Source organism: Mirounga leonina, unplaced genomic scaffold, assembly GCF_011800145.1.
Source record: "Mirounga leonina isolate KUSES-001 unplaced genomic scaffold, KU_Mleo_1.0 Mir_129, whole genome shotgun sequence".
NCBI lineage: Eukaryota > Metazoa > Chordata > Mammalia > Carnivora > Phocidae > Mirounga > Mirounga leonina.
Genome location: NW_023270323.1, coordinates 38,936,557 through 38,961,716, shown reverse-complemented (window position 1 = coordinate 38,961,716; position 25,160 = coordinate 38,936,557). Strand labels below are relative to the sequence as shown.

Sequence of the window (25,160 nt, the reverse complement as noted above, 5' to 3'; positions counted from 1 at the left end):
TGAACGGTACTTCTGACAACTGTCAAGGTCATCAAAAACAAGAAAAATCTGAGAAACTGTCACAGCCAAGACGAGCCACAGAAAACATGATGACTAAATGTAATGTGGTATCCTGAATGGGATTCTGAAACAGAAAAGGAAATTAGGTAAAAACTAAGGAAATCTGAATAAACTATGGACTTTAGTTAATAATAATGTATCAATATTGGTTCATTAATTTTAGCAAACATACCTCAAGATGTGAATAATAGAGAAAATAGTATAGGGAACTGTCTGGACTATTTTCTCATTTTTTCTTAAATTCTAAAACTGCTCTAAAAAATAGTCTATTAAAAAAATAGTAATATAGTAAATACTAAATTCAAAAGAGAGGAGAAACATTTTAGTTCCAGAAGCAAAAATGAAGCCTAAAGCTTGAGTGATAGACTCATAGACTATACCATGGGGCTGGGAGGGGGAAGTGGGTAGGGAGGGAGGTATTGGACCAGAAGTAGTTCCGTGGAGCTAAAGGCAGGAGTTGTAACACTCAGGCTGTGTTAGGAGACTTGGCCACAGGTAGGTGTAAGGCAAGAGCACACAACCAACCAGGAAGAGCTGCAAGACAGAAACCAGAAAAACTCTGCCCATGGGCCCAAGGAAGCAATGTGGAAAGTTTTTCTCCTGGAATTCTGCACATATCAACCCGCTTAGCCTCACAGACATCCTTATAACGTAGGTACCATCTTCATCCCTATTTTACATATATCCCAACTGAGGCAAAAGGAAATTAGGTAACTTGGCCCAAGGGGTCATGTAACTAGAAAGTGGTAGAACCAGATTTGAGCCTAAACAGTATGTTTCCTATCCCATGATCTTACCACTTTGCTCTACAGTCTTAAACACCAGCAGAGAAACATTCAGATTATTTCCCTCTATTTTCCCAATACCTACAACAGTGCTTGGCATATATTTAGTGCCTTATAAATATTAAATAGATGGCTACATGTATGAAATCATCCTGTTTCCATTTTTCCTTGATGATTTCACACTGTATATACATATTTACTGTGTCTGTCCCCAAATATTTTTATAATAAAACTATAAAATCCATTTGGATTCTCTTAGATTACCCTAGAATAGTATCTATGGCTGATTTAAAGCAATGCTGTAAATATGTCATACAAGTTCTACTGGGTTTTCTTCACTGCCATCTTTTACATTCACAAGTGTCTGGAGACTACTCCTAAAACTATAGGCTCACAGAACCAGAATGGAGCCCATGAGTCATCTTGTCCACACTGACTCCAAAACTTTGCTTCAGTCTAAATCACATGGTGTTTCCTTCTCTTTTGAACACCTCAATAATTACATTAAATAACTATAGCATATCAGGCATATGCAAAAATACGATGTTCTTCCACAGTTTTTAAAGACTGCATTCTTTAAGGTCTAAGACTATGTCTTGGCTTTTTTTTTTTTTTTTCCCTTCCAATCCCTTGAATATTGCCTGGAATCCAAGAGTCATTCAACACATCTTCATCTGTTAATTCTCATTCCAATCTCTAGGGAGACAAGTTTACTCTTTCTTCTAGGTGACAGTCCTTCAAATAAGTGACGATATCCCCACTTGAAATCTTTTATCTTTGAGCTAAATGTGCCCATTTACTTCAACCATTTTTCCTCCAAGAAGGTAGTTTCAAGTTCCTGACTCTTTGCAGAGACTGCATCTGACTCCTACCAGTTTCCTTTGGTGAATAGCCTTTTTATTATTTGGAGCTCAAAACCAGTGATTTGACCATTGTGACAGCCAACCTCCAAGATGATCCCTACTGAGCCTCATCATCTAGTATTCCCCTTCTGTAGTCCCCTCCCACACCGAATAGAGCTGACTGGTGTGACCAGTGGAATTTGTGAATGTGACAGTATATGACTTCTTTTTTTTTTTTTTTAAGATTTTATTTATTTATTTGACAGAGAGACACAGCGAGAGAGGGAACAGAAGCAGGGGGAGTGGGAGAGGGAGAAGCAGGCTTCCAGCTGAGCAGGGACCCCGATGCGGGGCTCGATCCCAGGACCCTGGGATCATGACCTGAGCCAAAGGCAGGCGCTTAACGACTGAGCCACCCAGGCGCCCCGACAGTATATGACTTCTGAGTCTACGTTATACAAGACATGGTGGTATCCATATTATTCTCTTAAATCACTCACGCTGGAGGGAAGTCAGCTGCCATGTCATGAGGACATTCAAATCCACTATAGGGAGGCTCATATGGAGAGAAACTGAGGCCTCCCGCCACTCATATGAATTAAGCCATCCTTAAAGCAGATTTTCCAGCCCTAATCAAGCCTTCAGCCCCAACAGCAGCCCCAACTAACATGTTGACTGCAATATTATGAGACCCTGTGCCAGACACCCAGCTAAGCTGCTTACCAATTTCTACCCCACTGAAACTGCCAGAAATAACCAACATTTATTTATTCTTCTTTCAGCCACGAAGTTTTGAGGTACTCAGTTATGTAGCAATAGACGATTATTATAGCCAAGTTAGAAGAAACAGGAACTCGCTCTTCCTTCTTGATCCTGGATATCATAAGAAATGGTAGGAAGACAAAGAAAAATAGATTGAATAGATTGATTAAACTATTAATTTTGAAGGTTTTGGGTGTGTGTGTGTGTGTTTGTGTGTCCATTTGTCAAAGTTTCTTTGGTATCTTTTTTGGTTGTTTTATGCCTCTGTAGCGATGCCATAATTCCATACTTATACAGACACACAGTACATAACTTTTGAAATATTGTGCTTCACCTTTAAGGCTTGAGGGACACAACCAATTTTTGCTCCTGAATGGGTGTGATGATAATCTATTCTGCATCCTTTTGGAACTCTTACTGGGAGCCAATGGCCTTCTTACTCACCCATGTTAAGAGTTTTCTACACTTCGGGGTGCCTGGGTGGCTCAGTCATTAAGTGTCTGCCTTCGGCTCAGGTCATGATTCCAGGTCCTGGGATCGAGCCCCGCATCAGGCTCCCTGCTCTGCGGGAAGCCTGCTTCTCCCTCTCCCACTCCCCCTGCTTGTGTTCCCTCTCTCGCTGTCTCTGTCAAATAAATAAATAAAATCTTTAAAAAAAAAAAAAAGAGTTTTCTACACTTCTTTGAATGGGGTCCAGTGAAGAGTTGGATTTAGTAGTGAGAGTCAGGCTGGACTTCTCACGTGATTGAGGTTAGCCAGCACCCAGCATCGTATGGGAACGTGGGTCTGCGGCCACACCACCCTGAACGCGCCCGATCTCGTCTGATCTCCGAAGCTAAGCAGGGTCGGGCCTGGTTCGTACTTGGATGGGGGATATGGGAGACAGCCTACCTCTGTGTTCTCTCTCACTGCTCACCCTACCCCAACACATATGCACTGGCCTTGCTGTGATGTGCTTTCACTCACATTCTAATTTTTTCTTATAATATTTTCTCATGTCATTTTCTTTCTGAACGTCTTTTTACATTCACACTTTCGAAGTTTCTTTCTTTTTTTTTTTTTTAAGATTTTATTTATTTATTTGACACAGAGAGAGAGAGAGAACACAAGCAGGGGGAGTGGGAGAGGGAGAAGCAGGCTCTCCGCTAAGCAGGGAGCCCGATGCGGGGCTTAATCCCTGGACCCAGGGATCATGACCTGAGCCGAAGGCAGGCGCTTAACCGACTGAGCCACCCAGGCGCCCCTCAAAGTTTCTTTCTTTTCTAGTCATTGGCTACCGTGTTTCAACCTCTTCTTAAAATGTGAGTTACTTTTATATAAAACTAAATTTTGAAGGTAGAATCCTCTCAAATTAACTTTAGGGCTTCAATATTCAAGGTATTGTGTTGCTCCTAGTGACATTAAGCACTTAAGAAGATGCATGAACAATTTTAGGCTTTGGGAGATCAACTAATAACTCTGTGCGTGGTGTATTTAAAGGTATCAATTGTGTCCTTAGAAGATGTAATGAGCTATGAGGTATTTGGGGGTTCAGAAAATGAAATGCACCCTACTGCCATGAGAATAACTTATACCTGGAGGCACAAAATAGTTGTAAGTGAATTTCCTCAGAACTCTTGCTATCATCTTTATTGTTGTAGTTAATTGCACCATGGGAAGACATTCAGATATGAACATGTAAAAGAATGCAGTCTTTATTCAGAAAAATAGGGTAAAAGTGAGGCAAAGAGATAAGCCCATCTACAAGGAAAAACAATATTTATATCAGTGTTTACATAGTGCTAAACATTTCACAAAACATTTTCATTTTTGTCTCCTCTCACCCTCACAACACTCCAATGAAAAAAACTGGGATATTATTTCCATTCTATAAATTTCAGAGGAAACAGGTTAAATAACTTACTCAAGCTCAAGTGGCTCTTGAAAGGCTGAGACACAGTGAAGATCGAAGAAAGATTCCTTTTGTTTCTGTGGGTAAGTTTCCACTACCAAGAAGGGAAGATAAATAAGAAGGAAAAAATACAAACTTAATGAGAAAATTAGGCTAACCGTTTTTACATAGTATAATGAGGAACGGCTGAGTGGTTATAAAAAGCTCATTTCCCTCCCCAAACACTTAACATTCCCAGGATGATATTTAAGAAACAGGAAACTGGGTTGACTCAATACTTGTTATCCTCATCTGTGTAGTGGAGCTAATTATAGCAGTCATTGCACAGAGCTGTTGCAAGGATTAAATGAGATAATATACATAAAGAATGGTAAGTATTCAATAAGTGTTAGTTGTTATTATTGATGGTGGTGTTATTTCAATCAGGGTGGACAGAATACTAGAATAAAGAGCTGTAGATACGCATTTTCATGCTGCACTGTAATCAGCCTACCCTAAATTATCTTCCTTCAATTCTCTTATCTAGAGAATGAAGACAATGTTCCTGTCTAGCTGCCTTCCTCACAGAAACAATTCATCATGCCAGATCATGTTCTGAGCATTTATAAAGCCACAGAGAAAGACAAGAAAATACTGCAACCATTTCTCTCCTGGGTTTTGTCTCTCTTTGCCCTTCTGAGCAAAGCCATACGGCAAGGCAGTGGAAAGCGTTTATGAGTAGTCATCCAGTCAGACCTACACAGGTGCTGGGCAACTTAAAAATTCAATGGCTGAACTGGAAAGAACAGTCAACTTGACTTATTGTTCTCTGAGATTCAAACGAACAGTTCATATCATCTATAAGAGGTTCACTGAGGGGGCAATACGTGTCTCATCCAAAGAATAGACAGATTATTTTACCATGGATTAGCATAGTGATTAGCCTGTGAGAGGTTTGTCCACAGGAGATAGTTCCTCTAAATATCCTTGCAAGGCTGTTGTGCCTGTTCACCTTAGAAGTGATCCCACTTAGACTCGGAGATCTCATTCTGCCTGCCGTCTGTTGGATCCCTGTAACTTCATTCCCACAACACCCCACTGCCAACCATGAGGAACTGATGTTTAAGGGCGTGTCACGTGAGCAGGTGAACCTTCTTGTTGGTATCACAGAACAGCTGATCATTCATGATTAGATCATGACTGTTGATGAAATCAGGGCCATTCGGATCCATCTACACCCTGTGGCATGCGATTCTACCCTGTCCTGCCTGATTTGAGATGCTTCAGGAATGATGTAACTTGGCAAATGAATCCAAAATCAAAAGCTCTTTAGATGATAATCTTAGATCAACTACAAGTGATGCCAGTCAACCCATGAATATAATAGGTCTCACATGTTGATTTTATAATTAGTGCCCACTAATGGAGGGGCTTTTTCAGGTTACTGAAATGAGCTTACAAATGTTAGATAGCTCGGGACCCTATCATCACACACACGTCAAACGCCATTCTGATAAATGCCATCGCCAAAGGCTTAGATTACTTTCTGTTCTCATTCCTAAGATGATCAAAAACAACATTTTGATGGTCATGTTGAACAGAGCAATTCAGTCAGATTTAATTGAGCCAGATTAGGCTCATACCATTAGGGAATAGTCCTTCAATCCTTTTAAATCCCCCTTTTGTTTCTGGATCATAATTAAAATAACATAGAACGACTTTATTAATATAGTTTGAACTATATTCGTCTGTACTGAGCCTGTCTTTCAGTTTTCTGTCCACTCAAACTTAAGAGATCTTCTTGTGATTTATTAGCTCTTATCTTCACATTTTCCTACGTGACACTGAATTACACAATCTTAGAAATTTTACTGTATACTTTCTCTTCCAGTTTAGTGTTAAAACTTCCCTTTCCAGAAAACTGACTTTATCCTTATCTTTTGATTTCTTCCATTTTTTCTATATTTTCTTTCTCCTGAGATATGTTATTTCTTTCAGCTATAATCATAATGACCTCTTTTTTCTCTCTTTTCCTTAACTAGTATCTCAAAGGTGTTTTAAGCACTGACTGAACAACTGTATTAAAAATTTTAACCACATGCCATTTTTTTAAAGATTTTATCTATTGGTTAGAGAGAGAGAGCACAAGTAGGCAGAGAGGCAAGCAGAGGGAGAGGGAGAAGCAGGCTCCCCCCTAAGCAGGGAGCCCGATGCGGGGCTCAATCCCAGGACCCTGGGATCATGACCTGAGCTGAAGGCAGATGCTTAACCGACTGAGCCACCCAGGCGCCCCTACCACATGTCATTTTTGAAGATTAACAGTGAAGAAGATTTCTTTGCACTTAGACTATATACTAGTAGATACAAAAGTACTTCTCAAAAATATTTAGTCAAGGGCGCCTGGGTGGCTCAGTTGGTTAAGCGACTGCCTTCGGCTCAGGTCATGATCCTGGAGTCCCGGGATCGAGTCCCATATCGGGCTCCTTGCTCAGCAGGGGGTCTACTTTTCCCTCTGACCCTCCCCCCTCTCATGTGCTCTCTCTCTCTCAAATAAATAAATAAAATCTTAAAAAAAAAATATTTAGTCAAGGGGAGCCTGGGTGGCTCCATCAGTTAAACATCTGCCTCCTGATTTCGGCTCAGGGGTCATGATCTCAGGGTCCTGGGATAGAGCCCCTTGTTGGGCTCCCCCTCAGCAGGGAGTCTGCTTGTCTCCCTCTCCCTCTGCCCCTCCCCTCTGCTTGCACCCCCTCTCTCTCTCTCAAATAAATTAATAAATCTTTTTAAAAAAACTTAGTCAAAAGGATGCATATTTTAACCTCTCTAGGACATTGGCTAGTAGCTATCAACTGTCAAAATCAGCATTTCCCAATGTGATTTTATTCTGAGAAAATCTAGCCCTGTAAAATGCTTCTAGAAAAAAACAAAGGGAAAGGAAAATATTTTTTCATTTTCCTTTCTTTTCTTCATCTTTTTTTTCTTTTTTTAATATCAATTGCTATGCTTTAAGTTGCAATTAACAAATTGAATTCGAACTGTTTCAAAAAATGAAGATATTTATTGGCTTCACTGATGGTTAAAGTCTAGAGATGGGGCAGGCAAAATGCAATTTGCCCAGGCCTCCAGCTCCATTTCTGGACTCTGCTTACATCTGTGTATCAGATTCTTCCCTCTTCTCTACAAAATGACTGCAGCAGATCCAGCCCTCATATGTACACATTGCACTCTCCAGAGCATTAGAGAGAATCATTATTCTTTAAAATTTCTGAGATTTGCTCTTATTGGACCTTCTCAGGTCACATGGTATCCACCAAGCCAATCATTGTGGAAGGGATAACATACTGATTGGCTTAGCCTAGATCATATGTTCCTTTGTGGAGCCATAGATAGTGTGAAGGTCCCCAGAATTCCAAGGCTGAAACCATACACTATTAATGCTGCAGAAGCAACTAACAGGGGTGCCTGGGTGGCTCAGTCGGTTAACAACTGCCTTCAGCTCAGGTCATGATGGGATCCAGCCCCGCATTGGACTCCCTGCTCAGAAGGGAGCCTGCTGCTTCCTCCCCCTCTGCTGGCCGTGCATCCTGCTTGTGCTCTCTCTGTCAAATGAATAAATAAAATCTTAAAAAAAAAAAAAAAGAAGCAACTAACAGGTGTCCACGATAAATAAATTTGGAAAATACTGGCTTATACCCACTTCTTAGTTCAAGCACAATCCTGAAAATGAGGAAGTCTTCAAACCAGAGAATAAGCACGAGGAAGAGAACAGCCACATGAGAATTATTATCACTAAAACTTAATATAAGACTATTGAAACAGAAGCCCTGTTAGGACAAAATTTCTCTGTTATGCTCACCACTTTTCCCTGGTGCCTTGAAGAGTGCTTGACATATTGTAAGCACTCAAATATTTGTTGAATTAATGAAAGAACTGGTTTCTAATGAAGGGCCTTTTATCTGAGAGCTTTGTTCTCACAGGGAAAGCGGATCCTTAAAACTCTGAGTAAGCCCGTTCTGAGGAAATGGGCATGAGGAGGAGTGATATTTTTTTCAGTTCTCCATGAGGTCCGGCCTTGCAGTTGCTGAGGCAGGTCCTACTTTCCTTTACTTCCCCATCTATGCTGACCAAGACACTCATCCGCTGAAGGAAATTAGCATCCCTGTGTTCCTGCAACCTCAAATTTAATTACAGCATTCAGTATGCAGCCCTGTGCAAGGAAGAATGGAAAGAGATAAAAAAATACCAAAAACTGTTTTTGTTTTAAGAAACAGACAGTATGGCAAGATTATGAACTGTAGAGTCTCAAAGACTGGGGTTTCCACCCAGGTTATGCTCTTTACTAATCATGTAGCCTCAAGCAAATTACTTAACCTCTTTGAACCTCGATTTTCTCATCTGTAACATGAGGATGATCTCCTCACTCTTTACTGTGACAATCAAGTGTAATAACGTGGTAAAATGCTTAGTACGGTGTCTGCCGTACCACTCAGTGAATGAATCAGTCATTATTATTCCCATCATCCAAAAAACTTCAAATTGACCTTGTTGACTAGTTCATTCAACTCAACAATCTTTCTAGGTGATGCTGAGGGTTAGTTTACAAGATATTGCTCTGGAAAAATAAGGGTATTCATAAGTATCCTAAAGAATTAGGATATACCATATAGAGATAAAACTTATAATTAAGCATACATGGCAACACTGAGGAATTTTGGATAATCTGAGTTGTTACCGTTAGGAAGAAGTCATATGAAGAAGCTACCACTTTGAGGAGCATTTTATTTTTTTTTAAGATTTTATTTATTTGTCAGAGAGAGAGCACAAGGAGGGAGAGTGGCAGGCAGAGTGAGAAGCAGGCTCCCCGCTGAGCAAGAAGCCTGATGTAGGACTCCATCCCAGGACCCTGAGATCATGACCTGAGCCAAAGGCAGATGCTTAACCCACTGAGCCACCCAGGAGTCCCTTGAGGAGCATTTTAAAGATCAAAACTGGATGAGTGAGAAAAGGATAGAAGCACTTTAAATGGGGAAAGGTGTGGGTAAGAAGCCCCACATATGGGGCTGTATGTGCTGTGACCACAAACAGGTCTGCCTGGTTGAAGCAGAGAGGTTGACCAGAACATCATAGGATGAGGGCAGTTAGGTAATGTGGTAACTGACGGGAAAGTAACAAGACCAATACCACCTTCTAGCTGATGATAAATGGTGACACTGTATATGATTTTGTGCATTGATTTGCCATTTCTCCCTCATTTTTCCATCTACATGGGATCTCAAAGATGAGCAATCGTAGTTCTGGAGGTGGATATGACAGACCATTCTGCAAGCACTTTAAATCCTTCAGGAAACATAAACATCTTGTGACCTGGAACAGTCACTTAGGATTCTGACTCAGACTGGGAATCTGAGCAATGCTGTGCTAATAAGCCAGAACCAGGCCATAAACATCTGGCTGCCCTACTTGATGGATCTTTGGCATGTTGTCAGCAGGCCCTGTGAAGATAAGGTTGAATCTATCAGAAAATATCTAAGGTCTGCATGGGAAAAGAAGTCTTTTGGTATGAAAACAAGGCAGGGTACCTGAATATGACATCAGGATTTCCCTACTTCACTCTATTTCTATTAGATGAGATGGGATGGGGACTGAGTGCTCAGGTCAACTTTCTAAGGCACCTGGTTGGCTAAAGGAGGCTATTTAAAAAATTTTTTTTAAAGATTTTTTTTTTTTTTTTAATTGGAGAGAGAGAGAGAGCGCGCGCATGAGTGGGGAAGGGCAGAGGGAGAAGCAGGCTCCCTGCTGAGCAGGGAGCCCAATGTGGGGGCTCATTCCCAGGACCCTGAGATCATGACCTGAGCAAGGCATCACGCTTAACCGACTGAGCCACCCAGGCACTGCTAAAGGGGGGGTATTTTTACCTCTAATGCCATATTCACACCAAGCTGCCTTCCAACCGGGGAAGTGAGACTCTGGAACAGAGTCAGCATTTAACAAATATGTTAACTACTATGTGCCAATTACTCGGAAAGATACTATGCCAAGACAATGAGCTTGGCCATCATAACCATCACCTCAACCCTCAGTAATTTCATCTCAACTTGATGTTCCAACAATTATATGTAGTTTAAACACTATAGGCTGATGTCATGTTTATTTCCAACCCCAATTTCTCTGAAGTTCGGATATTTATTTCCAACTGCTATTACACATGAAAAATATCCCACTGGCTGTTCTGACAGCACTTACAACTCAAAATGCTTAACACCAAAAACCTCACCTTCTTCCTCTCCCACCCACTCTATCCACAAGTCCATCTGAAACAATGAAACACTGCTTATCTTCTGTAACCACTACATTTGTTAACGGTGCCCTCAGTAACACAGACACCTGAGCCAGAAATCCAACTCCCCACTGACTCATTTCTCTTTCTGTACCCACATCCCATCTAAAGAGCAACCGAGGACTGTTGGCACTCTTGAATTTATCCTCTCCTCTCCTCTCCTCTCCTCTCCCACCACTACTGACTAATGTGGCCTGCATCATCTTGAGACTGACACTAAGACTTTAACTGCCTCTGATTTTTCTCTCTTCCAATCCATCCCTTATAATGATTTCAATATAATCTTTTCAATTTTCTACTTAGCATCCCTCAAAGACTATCCATCTAATAATAGCTCCTACTCTTTCACCAACCACTCAGACCCTTTGTTTCTGCTGCTAAGCAGCCCTTGCTGTTTCTTTCTGCTGCATGCAGCTATTCCAGCTCCACAGAATGCATCGTCCAGGTCTGTGCTCACTCATGGACCCCTGGCCTAGAAGTCTCTTCTCTCATTGTTGTGTTATTGTTGTTGTTGTTGTGTTGTTTTTAATCTGATTATATCCTATAAATAGTTCAAGGCCCAATCCCAGAGTCCCTGATGCCAGCTGGAAGACAGAATGGCTCTCTCCTCCATGATTCCATAGATTACTGCATTCCATTATCACACACCTATTAGAATTCACTGGGGGCTGTGGTGAGGCTTTAGTCATCTTTGTACCCCAGCACCTAGCACATGCAGGCATTTGATAAGTAATGGTGAATTTCAATAGCAACTGTAGCTCTATTTCCAGAAGTTCATCTAACAGTATGACCTAGGCCCTATCTTAAAAAGTAGCCATTCATTTGATATGCTTTGTCTTTCATTGGCAACTAAATACACACAAACTTCTCTGGCTAGGGGTCATTTTCTGGCCAATATAAATGGTATTATGATCATTCCTAGGTACATTGTGTGGAACACCATTAACTTGTTCAATCTCAAACAACAACCACCACCACCAGCACCCGAGGTAAAAAAAAAAAAGAGCCCCCTGCAGAATAGCAATGATGCGGTTAACTTCGGCTGCCATTGCTCCTTTCTGAACTATGCCTTCTGCATTTATAATGAACATCTCTGTTCCTTTAGAGCACCTGGGGCAGAAAAACAGTGTATAACTGAGACGTGTATTACATTCTAAGTGGAGATGGCATGGGTTAATCCATACCCAAACATCAAATCAATATATCAATTAAAAAAAATGGTTCTATTTCTTTTCTTGTCTCAAAATGTTTAAATTTCCCTCATTCACATAAGAAAGTAATAGTTCATGGTATTTGAAAGATAACAGAGAAGTAACTGTCATTTATTTTACTACATGTGAACATCCTTGAGGAAATGGTGTTATCTTTTTTTTAAGTTTATTTATTTATTTTTTTTAGTAATCCCTACACCCAGAGTGGGGCTCAAACCCATGACAACGAGATCCAGACTCGAATGCTCTTCCAACTGAGCGAGCCAGGTGCCCCGGAAATAGTGTTATCTTAAAACTTGTTCAGAATTGGTAATTTTATACTTAACATCTATTTTCTGAATCATATTACCCTTTTTTTTTTGCTACCTTTGTAGTTCAATATGATAAATTCTTGCTCTAACAGCGCTTATTGATTACTCTTGAGATATTAATGTCCTCATAAGAGGATGTCAATTATCACTAGTATCTGTGGAAAACAATGGTGCTGTGTGTGCCTAGAGAATGAGGGACATTGTCTTGCTCAATCAGTTTTCAGTCAATGAGCTCATCAGCTAAATCTGATGGACTGACAGAGAACCCAAACATGAGGAAGGAACTGTAATGCACTGACTAAGACAGTATGTTGGTTTGCCCAGAGCAGTCAGATGAGGGAGGGCATCCAGCCAAGTCAAGAGATTCAGGCCAGACTCCAAATGAGCTTGAGCTAACAGCAAGACAATATCTCTTGTTTTCAACCCTGTGCAAATTATAAAAACAAGAGGATGTGGCCATTGTGGAATGTTCCCCCAAACATCACTTATTTAGCTGGGGATTGAACAGCTACATAATCGCAAAGGCAGGCAGTTGAAGAAGGACCCAGCCCTCATCCCGGGGCCAGAATTTAGAAGGATCCACAGCGAATCCAGTGACCTACATTTTCCTCATTTAGCCAAGAGGTTTAGAATAGAGAACTTGTTTCCTACCAAAAATGACACTCTGATTTAGATCCCAGTCCTGGATCTGATTTGGACACGTCCTTTAACCTCTGAATATCTCATTGTGGAAATAACAATTAAAAAAAAAGTCCAATCTAGCTTATATAACTGTGCACAGCCAATGACATAACATATTTAAGAGTCTTTGGAAACTCCAAAGTGCTATGTAGAGGTAAGACAGAATTGAGTTCAGGCATCTACCAGGAACACTGGCTTTCTTCTTTTGAATTCTCATCAAATATTGATGATGGCAACTATTATGCCAGGCACCGTTCTTAGTGACCCCATGGACATAAATATCCTCCAGGAGTTTTCATTCTCAAAGGGAGATTCAGACAATAAACACATAAACTCCGTACATTATATAGTATGTTGGAAAGTGGTAAATGCTGTGGAAAACAAAATAAAGCACAGTAAGGGGGGTTGGGAGTGCAGAGGGCACAGTAGGGGCTTCGATATTTTAAAAAGAGTGAGCAAGTGACATTTGAAGGAAGACCTGAAGGTAAGCAAAGGGACTTGTAGGGAAGAGTTCTCAGCAGAGGGGAAGGCCAGTGCAGGAGAGGGTCAGACAAGAAAGGAAAGCAGGGCGAGTGAATAGGCCAATAGGAGGAGAGGAGTTCAGAGAGATAGCCACTGTTAAGATCATGGAGGGCCTTTTTGGTCATTGTAAGGTCTTTGGTTCTTACTCTGACCCAATCTGACTTCTGTTTTTAGAGGCTTCCTCTGGCTGCTAAATTGAGAACAGATTGTAGAGGCAAGGATGGGAGCGAGGACCCAGTCAGAAGGCTCTGCAGGAGACCAGAGTGTGGTTTGGACCAGTGTGATAGTGGTTGGGATGTTGAAAGTGGTCAGTTTCTGGATATGTTTTAAAGGTAGAACCATCAAGCCTTCCCCACAAATTAAATGTACGGAGAGAAAGAGAGGATTTGAGGAAGATTCCAAGGGTTTAGGACTGAGACAACACAACAGGGATGTGCCAGTCTGGAAGGGAGCTGGAAATCCTCCCCCTTTTCTCCTCCTAATTGCCAGGATATCTTCCTTCAAATGTGTAAGTGTGGATAGTGTGGGCAGAGAAACAAAACTGAGATGGTCCTATTGGTGACTGCTGGAAGGGATTGATCACTTATAACACTACTTCTCTTTGGACCTCAGGTTCTCTGACTGTAACATAAGATGGATGGGTCAGCTGGATAGTGGCAAAATTCATTTCCAGCTACTAAATTTGAGAGCCTAGATGCTGCAACGAATTCTCATATTTTTCAAGACTTTTTAAAATATATTTTTTCCTTGAAAAAGTCTAAATAAGGAAATTCAATATTTAAAGATACTCTCTTTGGTTTAAAACAAAATTATCTTATGGTCTTAGTTTGAACACCAAAAACAAAACAAAAGAAAAAAAAAACTTAGTAAGACAGTAAGACATTAAAAACAAAACAAAACTACCATGTCCCATAATTGTTTATATAGTACCTTGTTCCAGGGAGGTACGTGGCTAATCAGGAAACATACTTCCGAAACATACTTAATTGGAAGTTTCGCTCACAAGGTTAAATTACAGCATGCATTTTGTGTCACTGTGAAAATATTCCCTTTCATTTTAATGGCACATGGGTGGACTAAAAATGCTTCTAAGGCTGCCTGAAAGGACATTTGGCTCTTATAGGTTCTTGCTGTCTTCCCCTAAAGAACTTCCCTTTAACAACTGCACTAGTAATAACATTGGTTCAGGAGGGTAAGAAGTTAGTAGAGATGAATAAAGACGAAGCATCTAGATATTCACAATCTGATGCTACAAAGCAATATGATATAAATATACACAAATTAATTTGAATCTGTAGATAATCTCTCAAACAGTGTAACCTACATCACATCTGGGCACCTGGGTGGTTCAGTTGGTTAAGCATGGGACTCTTGATTTCCTCTCAGGTCATGATCTCGGGGTCCGGAGATAGAGACCCCTCTGCCTCTCTCTCCCTTTCCCCCTGTCCCTCCCCCCTCAAATAAATAAGTAAATCTTTTTTAAAAAAACCTACAGCACATCTCCCCTTCTCCACAGCATTCCATCAGGCCAGCAGAACATCAACATCAGCATCACTGTAGCTTGCATATACCCAGTGCTAACCATGTTCCAGGCACTGTGCCAAGGGTTGTCATGACAACTCATTTACTGCTCACAGCCACCCCATAAGAAGAGTGCCATTATAATTTCCATTGTCAAGGAGGGGGATTCACACCCAGGACTGCCTAACCTCAAGCCCAAGCTCAAGAGCACAGTGGAAGGGTTGTGGTTCGGATGGAGATGGAATGCACTGGCACTTATTTCAACGTACTGCCTTACTGCTATCATACTCTGTCTTCTAAGCTCTCCATGCCCCCTCGGCTTGAGCGCAGAGACCAAAATTTGTGTTTATAACACCAGCATTTTGCAAAGCAGTTACACATGAATTGAAAGTCCCGTGTTAGCTCCACGATGAGTGAGACCTAAGCTGTCTTGTTCTTCTGGTTTTCCCAGCGTGTAAAGCAGAGCCTGGTATACTCCATAAATACTTGTTGGGTAAATGGCCAGAAAGATGATCCAGAGGGTGAGTGAAGAAAACTGGGGGAGAGGTGAAAAAGGGGACCCCCGGTGATGCCCCCCAAGCCCCTCTCACTTATTTGCAGGTTTCCACCGTGAGGGGCCACTCCTGTCCCCTCCTTCTTTCCCTCCCTCTCAGTGACCCCGCTGCTCCGCCAAGAGAGGCGCCGGGCTGCTGTGGCCCGCCCCCTGGGTGGGTGGGGGTGAGCGGCGGAGGTCGGGCTCCAGGAGCCACGCCCCACGCACGCATCCCAAGCACGCACGCGTCCCGGGCACGCACACTCTCACAGGCAAACTTCACGCACGCGATCCCCCACGCCCCCGCTCATACTCTTCACACGCCCTGGCGGGCGCACGTTCTTACACATACACCTATGCACAGACTCGCAGGATCACATGCTTTCTCACACACATTCACACGCATACTGTTCACACTCACCCTCTCTCACACACTCAGCCTCTTACTTGCCCCTTCATATATTCACACACTCCTATATTCATAGTCATGCTTACAAACCCCCACTCAAGCTCTGAAACACCTACACGCTTCACATACACAAGTACACACAATCACGCACTCATATTCGCACTCTTCACACACTTGCCGACACATGCATTCGCTTCGCACACACCCCGTGTCCCACTCTCACGTACGCACTCGTTCTCACGCTCACGCACACTTCACACGCGCTTGCGCACACAGATTGACGCTAAATTCTCCCTCCTTGCACACACGCTCGCGCATGCGCACCTGTCGCGGCGAGGACGCAGCGCGGAGCGTGGATGCCAGGTGGTTGGGGGCCGTTGCCGGTCGCGGTGTTCTCGGGCTGTGGCTTCAGTACGATCCCTTAGAGTCGCTTCGTTTTCCAATGAGAAATAAATTAGGGAGAAGGAGAGACCGGGGCCCAGAGAGTCGAGACCCCAGAGAGGGTACGGTGTGGGTCTCCAGCTCCCGCAGCGAAAGCGCCGGGAGCGGCGGACGCGCTGGGAGCGTCTCGCATCCTCTCACAATCTATTTATCTCCATCTAGGGAGCGGCCTCCCTCGACTTCACCTGCGTTTGGGGTTCGGGGTTGAGTGAGGACCGACTTCGCACCGGCCCCCAGACGCGCAGCCGGGGTTCGCCCGCTCAGTCGCTGTGGTCCAGGCGACACAGCACAGGACGCTGTGGGCTGGGGTGGAAAGAAGAGCAGGGTCTTAGGATGAGAAATCCTCGGTTTGAATCTTTCCTCTGCCCCTTGGAAGCTCTGTGCCTTGGACAATTTGCGTAGCCTCTCTGAGCCTGTTTCCTTATCTGTAAAATGAGAAATCATTCAACAAATATTTATCTCCTAATATATGCCAGCTCTAGGCTAGGTGTTTGACACAGACGGCGAATAAACAAAACAGACCCAGTTTCTGTCCAGGTGCAGCTTGCAGGCATTTGGGGAGGGGCGAGTACCCAACCAACCAGTGGACCTATGTATTGATTACAATCAAGGCTTTAGAAGTAAAGGAATAAGCTGTTGCTTTTACCCACTTCAAATGTCTTTCAGCACTTACTATGTTCAGGGTGTAGGGGCATAAAAACAATCACATTCTCCGGTGCCAGTTTGTGCCCCATCATATGGGCCACGTTAAACTGGCCTCTGTGATCTTTAATATATAGGAAAACCACACTAACCAAGAAGTGGACAAAAATCAAATGAGTAAATAATAAAAGTACCTACCTCGCAGGGTCATTGTGAAAAATTAAAGATACATTAAAAAGCTTAAGTCATACCCTGGCACATAATAGGTGCTCAATAAATGCTAGGTATCATTAGATAGTATTACCTAGTGCCTAAAACCCCACACCCCTGCATTAGATAGACAGGATCTGAATCCTGGCTCTGCCATCTTTAGTTGTCTGACCTTGTAAGTCTTTGAACTTCATTAAGACTGAGGATTCTCATACAAGAAACAGCCATAGGGGCGCCTGGGTGGCTCAGTGTTAAGCGTCTGCCTTCGGCTCAGGTCATGGTCCTAGGGTCCTGGGAAATTGGGCTCCCTGCTCGGCAGGAAGCCTGCTTCTCCCTCTCCCACTCCCCTTGCTTGTGTTCCCTCTCTCGCTGCATCTCTGTCAAATAAATAAATAAAATCTTAAAAAAAACAACAGCCATAATAATGGCATTTTATCTGTCAGATAAAATGAGGTCATGCCGGCACGGCTCCTCATTCAGAGCCAGGCACATGGAGGAGCTCAGGAAATGGTGGCTATGAAGATTGGCATCCTGAAATGGCACCTGCTTCCTCCTGTGCAAAACAGACCAGCAAAGGGGGCACCTGGCTGGCTCCATTGGAGGAGCACAAGATTCCTGATCTCCCGGCTGGCCCCGAGTTTGAGGACCCCCCCCCCCCCCCCCCCCGGCCTTGGGTTTAGAGATTACTAAATAAATCAATAAACTTTAAAAACAAAAAAACCAAACAGACCAGCAATGCTGGAAGGTTTCTCCAAGCCAAAGGAGTGTTGAAATTTAGGGAACAGTCCCAAGTAGGGGCTTCCAGGACACCAGGCCTTCAAAGGGGATAGAGTGGGGCGTGGGGAAATTCCCCTGGCAGGTCCATGTTGATGCGGCTGCTGAAGGAGACAGGTTCGTCCAGAAATTGAAGGCTAGAGAAACCCCCGGTTGAGCATCTTTGGGGTGCAGGCTCCAGGCTGTTAAGGAGCCTTGGAAGTAGAAACTCAGCTCGGAAAAGGTGTGCCATCTGGGAGAGATGATTGAGCCGCTGCTCCAGCTTCCTGGTTTCCCTCTGCGAAACCCAGCCCTCTGATACTTCATTCCCCAGCCTCAAGGGCACATGGACCTGCAGATCCTGGATAATAATAAAAACCACCGACAGCTCTTATCAGGCACCAGGCGGGGCGCCAAGCAGTCCTCAATTCCTCACAAGGACTGGAAAGTGGCAGGCATTTTCCTATCTCACAGGCTCAGAAACAGATTCTTCCACCAATCTCCCTGGCTTCCTTTCAGTTCTTGCAATTAACCAAGAGAAAATCTTCCCTGCTTTTGTGTGCGCCCTTCGGTGGCCCGGAACACATTCCCCATCCCTCTTTCCCAGGCCAACTGCCACTCATTCTGCAAGTCACCTTCCCAGACTTCAGCTTTACCCACTCCTAGAGCCAAATGGTCATTTCTCTCACATTCACGCGACCTTTTGCGATTCACCGCCACTGAGTTGAGTTGTTGAAATTCCCAAGGGACCAGTCTTGTACAACGGCATTCCCCGTATGCCACGAGCCCGGCATATAGTAGGCACACCATACACGCTTTCCAGCTACCAACTGCTGAGTGAGGCTCAGAGAGGGTAAGTTCTTCTCTTCAGGTGCCAGGAGTAGCGAGTAGGATTTATCCGTTATTTCTCGACCCTCACCTGAATCAGAACTACAGCCAGCGTTTTTTGTTTAATTCTTAAGCTTGGGCCCCATACCATTAAGTCAAAATCTCGAAGGCATCCATACTTTTATAATGCTGTCTGGGTGATTTTTGCAGATGACCAAGGTTGAACACCAAAAAGCCTAGATGGCTAAAAATTAGAAAGTTTCACTCTCTTTTTGGTAGCATTCAAACAAAAACAAAAACAAAAACAAAAACAAAATAGTAATTCCATTACTAAGCAGCGATTTCAGGCCAGGGCTTTCAGCAAACTTTAGGCCAAGGGAAGTGGGGAATTCGTATGCGTGTGAATGATTCAGGCCTCCCCTTAGGCTCCCACCAACACCCTCCCCGACCAAAGAAAAACCACCAACTTTGAAAAAGGTAGTTAAAAAAAAAAAAAAAAAAAAGGCTAGCGCCTAGGGAACTGGAGAGGGAGGGAGGGAGTTGGAGCATTTGCTTCAATTATCCGGATAATTGTTCCCCACCTCAGGCCATTGTTACTGAAATGAAACAATATTCTATTGGATACAGTCTTGGCCTTTTCAGGCGTGCTCCCCGCAGGGCCTAGCACACGCTGGGCACTGAGTAGGCGCTCAATAAATTTTATTCTGATGACAGAGGAGAGCTTTAAGGGTGGGGGAGGGATGCCCTGTTAGGCTGAAGGATCTGGGGGTGGGCGAATATTAATTAAGGGGAAGTGGGGAGCAGAGAGGCTGTGTGGTGGGGACTGGGTGTCATCAAAACTGTTCAGAGGGTCCGGAGACCCGGCTGTTCCCGAAATTCTGATCCAGACTCCTCACTCGTTTCCCAGCAGCCTCCTCCCAACCCCCTTCTCCGAGGGCCGAATTGAACTCTGGCGCCTGTCGAGAGCACAAAGGCGAATTGAGGTTTCTCAAAGGCCCATCCGCTCTGAATAAACACTAGGGAGAAGCAAGGCCATCTTTTGGTGGTGGGTGAGCACGAGGCCCGCCGCCTGCCCTCTCGGCCGAACGGGCTCGCCTGCGCTGCGTTCAAAGTAATATTCGCGCAGCTGACGGGAGAGCCGGGCCTCGGAGCCCCTGTTCACTCTGCCGGCGTGGGCATGTGGGGACTGCCTCCGAACTGCCCCGCTTTCATCCCGACTCGAGGCTTTTCAGGAGGGGCTTGGGTTCTCCAAGAGTGTGTATTTGCTAATTGCAGCCTCGGCTTTAATGAGATTCTTTTAACCTATCCCCCCCCCCCCGCCCCCGCCCCGCAATCCGGTTTGCTGGTTACAGCCTTATCTGGGGATCCTCGTTTTCCACCCTGGCTATACATCCTGTGAACAATCGCCTCTGCGGCTCCTGAAAGAAGAGCGAGCGCCCCATTTCTGCTGAATGCACGTCTCAGTTCATCCAAGGCTGGCGGGCTTTTGATGGCCACAATGCGAGTTACGCCCAAAGAGTGTCTCTTTGGTCAGATCGACAACGCTTGGCTTCACGTTTGCAAGTTAAACGGGCAGAAACCCAGCTGAAACTCCCACGCCAGACGCCGGGGACATTTCCCTCCACCCTGCTCAGAGCCGAACTGGGGAATGGGTCTGGGCAGAGGGAGGAAAGAAGGGAGGGAGGGGGAGTTGTCAGGCGGCGACGCGGGGAAAAAAGTCCCGATTGATTCTAAGCCGCCATCTAGAAGAAAGGGGGGGGGGACCATTTTCTCTAGTATATCCCTCTTGTTTTTATTTTTATTTTTTTTTTTTACATTTTGCTTTGTTGTCAGCTTTACCCAAACAAAACAAAAAAATAAAATGAGAGCGTTTTCTTGTCTTCACCTAGGTAGCTGCGTTCCTCCAGCCCCTGAAAATGTGACTCCTTCATAAAATCAAAATTTATGATTATTCAAATGTTGGGGACTGTGAAAAGAGAGGAAGAAAGAGAGAAAATTAATATTGCAGCTGTTCTTCTGATTAATGAGAGATAATTGCTCATGAAAAGTCACCCCTGTGGCATTTTGTTGTCTCCTGGATCTTTGTTCTTTTCCACTATTATTGAGGACTTTCTTGAAGACTAAGCGGTTCTTTTCAATTTTTGGGTATTCAGAAAGGGTTGCCTGGTTACGGAGAATGGGGAAATCTCGGGCTATATCGGGTAAGATGTGCCACAGACAGCAATATCACAATGCCACTCAGAGAAAAGGATGGATACAAGTTAACGATGCGCTTTCAATAAAACATTCATAGACTTGTTCACGCTTTGATAATGACCTCATTAAAGGGAGCTGGGGGCAAGTAAGTCCTGTCTCCTGTTTGTGTTCGGCTAACAAAACCCAGCTTTGAGATCATTCATCGCTTTGGAAACTAATATGAAATCAATGTAAGAGGAGCAAATAAATCCGAGGCCGCCCCGCCAACTCCTGGGCTGTCCCGCCCTGCTCACGGTCTCTGTTTGGGGCAGGAGAACCGTGTGGGCAAACGCTAAAAAAATGAGAGAAAAAAGGACTAGGGATTGGGGGGGGGGGCTCTCTTTTGTGTGTGTGTGGGGGGGTTGTGCAGAGGAAAGGGCAATGTGCGAGTTACAGCCGGTAAAACAGCTAAGCACATCAATAGGTCAGAACTCTAGGGCCTGCAGAATAAGCAATGCTAAGTCCACATTCTTTGCTTTCCCTGACTTTGCCCATGAAAGGAAATAGAGTGAGAAACAAGAGGGGAATGTGGGGTCCAGGTCAGGTGTGATCCCGGGTGGGGGAAGTATTGGAAGGCTTCTTGAAAGCTACAACCAAGAATCAAATCTCAAGGTTGAGATAGGAGGAAAACTGCTCATCCAGGCTCAAGTGAGAGTCCAGGGGCAAGAAGGTGGCACCTCTGAACTGCTTTGATTTTTTTCTCATTGGAGGGTAAGGGTGGGGTACCCTGACTGGTGTGTGTTAGGGGAGTGGAGGGGGGCAATTTTGTTACCTTCTTATTTGTGACATTGTCTTGCACTCAAGGAAGACAAAGCCATCCTCTGTCATCCCAGCAAGAGGGAGGAAATCAAAGGATCCCCCTGCCCCTTAAAAGAACTAATTTTCTCCTTGAATTATGAAAGTAATGGCTTAGGTAACAGCCTGTACTCTGTACCCGACTGCTTAATACCGAATAAATCCTTCCACGTGGCTCCCCGAGTCGTGGCAATTAGAGCTCATTATAGGCTCATAAGAGCTCTCATTTCAGGGATTACTTAATGGACGATGAAATTTTATCGGACAGAATCACTGAGAAATAAAATTGCGTGGCAGCGGGGGCACCGTGGGGGCACACTGACAGGCTGCTCAGGGGTCCCCTCCTGCTTTGAGCAGGTTTGAGGAGCTGCTGTCCTGGGGAAGAGTCTGGCTGGGCAGGCCAGCCACATAGCTGCTCAGGGCCATGGAGGGTAGGCTTCCTTTGGGAATGGGGGTGGCAAGCCACAGTGGGGCCAACTTCTGAAGATGGGGCTGGGTTGAGAAAAGAAAGAAAAACTGAGAGATCCAAGAGAATTAATGAGGAGAATCTGAGGAGAGCCTCCAGTGTGGAACGTGACCCTCAAATTCTTGCTCTTGGTGGGTTCAAGCAATTTATTTTTTAAAAAAATTTGGGGCGCCTGGGTGGCTCAGATGGTTAAGCGTCTGCCTTCAGCTCAGGTCATGATCCCAGGGTCCTGGGATCGAGTCCCACATCGGGCTCCCAGCTCAGCGGGGAGCCTGCTTCTCCCTCTGACCCTCTCCCCTCTCATGCTGTTTCTAGCTCGCTCGCTCTCTAAAAAAAAAAAAAAATCTTAAAAAAATTTGAACTTTGTATTTTAATCCCACTTAGGTAACATGCAATGTCATATTAGTTTCAGGCATACAATATAGTGACTTAACACTTCCATACATCACCCTGTGCTCATCACCATGGCTCAAGCAATTTAACCAAGTCCTCTCTTATAGGCAAGTTTCTCAGACATGGTCTGCTTTCCACCTCAAGTCTGGCCCCGAGCTACTGCACCCCTTTTAGCCCTAAGTAATGCCATGGGCCTCTCACTTTTCTCAAAATTCCTTAGCACTCCAACTGGATGTTTCCAAACTTAGACATAAATTAATTTAGTTGCTCATGCTTCATAATTAGGATTCTCTAAAGTCAAATGGTCCTCACATAAGCGCAAATTCCAGCATATTAGCATAGGAGTTCTTCCCATGAGCACACCCAGAACAACAGGGAACACAGTGACCCAAACTGTAAGCCAAAAACAGACCTCTGATAACCTTTTACCCAATCCGGAAGAGGACAAAGGAAAGGGAAAAGCTATTACTTTCTTTGAGCACTTACAAAGTGCTCACATAAGTATATATTATATAAATTACACACACGCACACACACTTGCAGAGTGGGGAAATCATGTCACCTGTTTGGACAATTCAGGCCTGTAAAAAAACACCCAGCCTTTAAGCATCTCTTAGAGGTTGAGCTTCCATTCTTCCTGGGGCTGGAATGATTCTGGGACTACCTGCATTCTGCTGACATGAGCGAGGGCGGATAGGCAGGCAGGCTGGCTTGAGGCTGAACGTCTGTGATGGCTGCATCGCCAAACCTTGTGGTACAAAAGTAGTTACAGCTGAGCAGCCCTGAGTTAAGCCCTGAGACTCCTTAATTGTTGTCACAAGATGTTGGATTAGCACATTTCTGGAATAGCTGTCTGTTTACACTCTGGAGACCCACCGTCCACTAACCGCTTTCTAATTGAATTCTAATCACATTCAAATAGCTCAATAACCAGCCTCAGCTGCAATTCATAAAACTTTAATTGCCATCCATAAATCCTGGACTCCCCAGAGCGGGGCGTCCCTACAACCCAATTACACTTCTCTAGCAGGCAAAAGAAACGGTCCCAGAGATGAAAAAGGGGAAAGGAGGGACAGAGAGATAGCCATGCCTCCAGCTGAGAAGCTGATGCTCTCCTAGGATTTGGGCACTTGGTTCTCAGAGGTGGAGGGAGTCCTGTCCCCAAGTTTCTTAACACCATTGTGAACTCAGGCCTGAAGTCAGCTGTTTTGGAAAAAGGATCAGACTTGTAGCGGTTGCTCACCCTCCCTGCTCCAACCAGATTTTCTAAAAGGGCAAAAAAGAGAAAGCTGTCACCTCTGCCACCTTACCTTCCCCAGAGATCAATAGGCCCTATCTTGGCAGCCACCCTCTCTCGCATAGCCACCTACGCGCAAGTCTTCCGCTGGGGCCTGTGCCCCTCAGATTTCCTTTACCAAGCCATGGCTCCCATCCTGAGGCAGGATTCCTTGAGTGGCTCAAATTCCTTCAACCTCTTTCAGCTTTTAAAGGGGCGCAGGGGGTTGGGGAGAGAGCTGCTCAAGGTCTGTAAAATAGAAAGGCGCAGAAAATCACAGGACCCAGAGCAAAGGCCTTCCCCAAGCCTGCCCGGTCTCCAGGAGGGCTGGGGTTTGGGTCCTCTCTCCAAAATCATTGCGACGGAGTTTGCAGGGTTGTCCTGGAAATGCATAGGCTTGGAGAACGGAGAGTGACTCTTCGACGACGTGTCTCTTCGCCAAAGGGTACACTGCCCATTACAAAGGAGCACAAGGAAGTGTCCTTGATCTGAGCGGCCCCAGGAAAGCCCCAAGTGCAAAGGCATTTTAGAGCGTCTCAAGCGTTAGAATGAAAGGCTCTGCAGCTTCTTAGGTGGGAGGCTTCACTCTTGTGCCGCGGATTGGTCACGAACTAACCACCTGAATGACTTTGGCCAAGTCCAAATGCTGGGGGACTGTGTGTGTGTCTGTGTGTCTGTGCGTGTCTGTGTGTATCCGTGGTCCAAGCCGCGGTGCCGGACTCGGCGCCGCCAGTCCGCCGCCCACACAATCGTGCTCCAAACAGCAGGCCTCACACTCTTCCGCGCCCAGCCGCGGCTGGTACAGAGGAGCGGGGAGCACTGGGCATCCCCATTAAAAAGACCTCAAGGTCCCCACCTGGTGCGCTTTTCGGCCGGGAGTGGGGAAGAGTTGGGCTGGGGCCCGGACTAGGGAAGGGGGTAGGATGGGGGATGCAGCTCTGATTTCTCGAGAAAGCGTGGAGAAAGAGGGGGAGGAGGCCGGCCTCCCCGCGAAATTAACAAAACCTACACTTTGCAAAGTCTCCCCCATCCCCCTCCTTCGAGTTCTTCCCTGCCGCGCGCCCGCCCCTCCTCGCCGCTTCTGTTGTGACTCGGGCAGCCTATCCCGAGGGTGGGGAGCTGCTGAGGAGCCTGAGCCGAGCGGTACTCCGCAGCATCACGTGCCGGGGTGGGGGCTATAAAATCCCGGAGCCGGGGCGCCGGGCGGGGGACGTGAGGACCAGCCCTCTCCAGGGACCCCTTTGTTCGCAGCCCAGACGCCGAACACCTCCGCGTCCC

General features: G+C 44.9%; 1 long non-coding RNA gene across 1 annotated transcript; it reads right to left on the bottom strand.

Moving 5' to 3' along the window:
- Positions 1 to 4,121: 4,121 nt before the first annotated feature.
- LOC118010528 lies at positions 4,122 to 16,201 on the bottom strand. The gene is made up of 2 exons (XR_004679216.1): positions 16,168 to 16,201; positions 4,122 to 4,434 (listed from the first exon to the last, which is right to left on the bottom strand). It is a non-coding gene; the product is annotated as an uncharacterized LOC118010528 (long non-coding RNA).
- Positions 16,202 to 25,160: the final 8,959 nt, after the last annotated feature.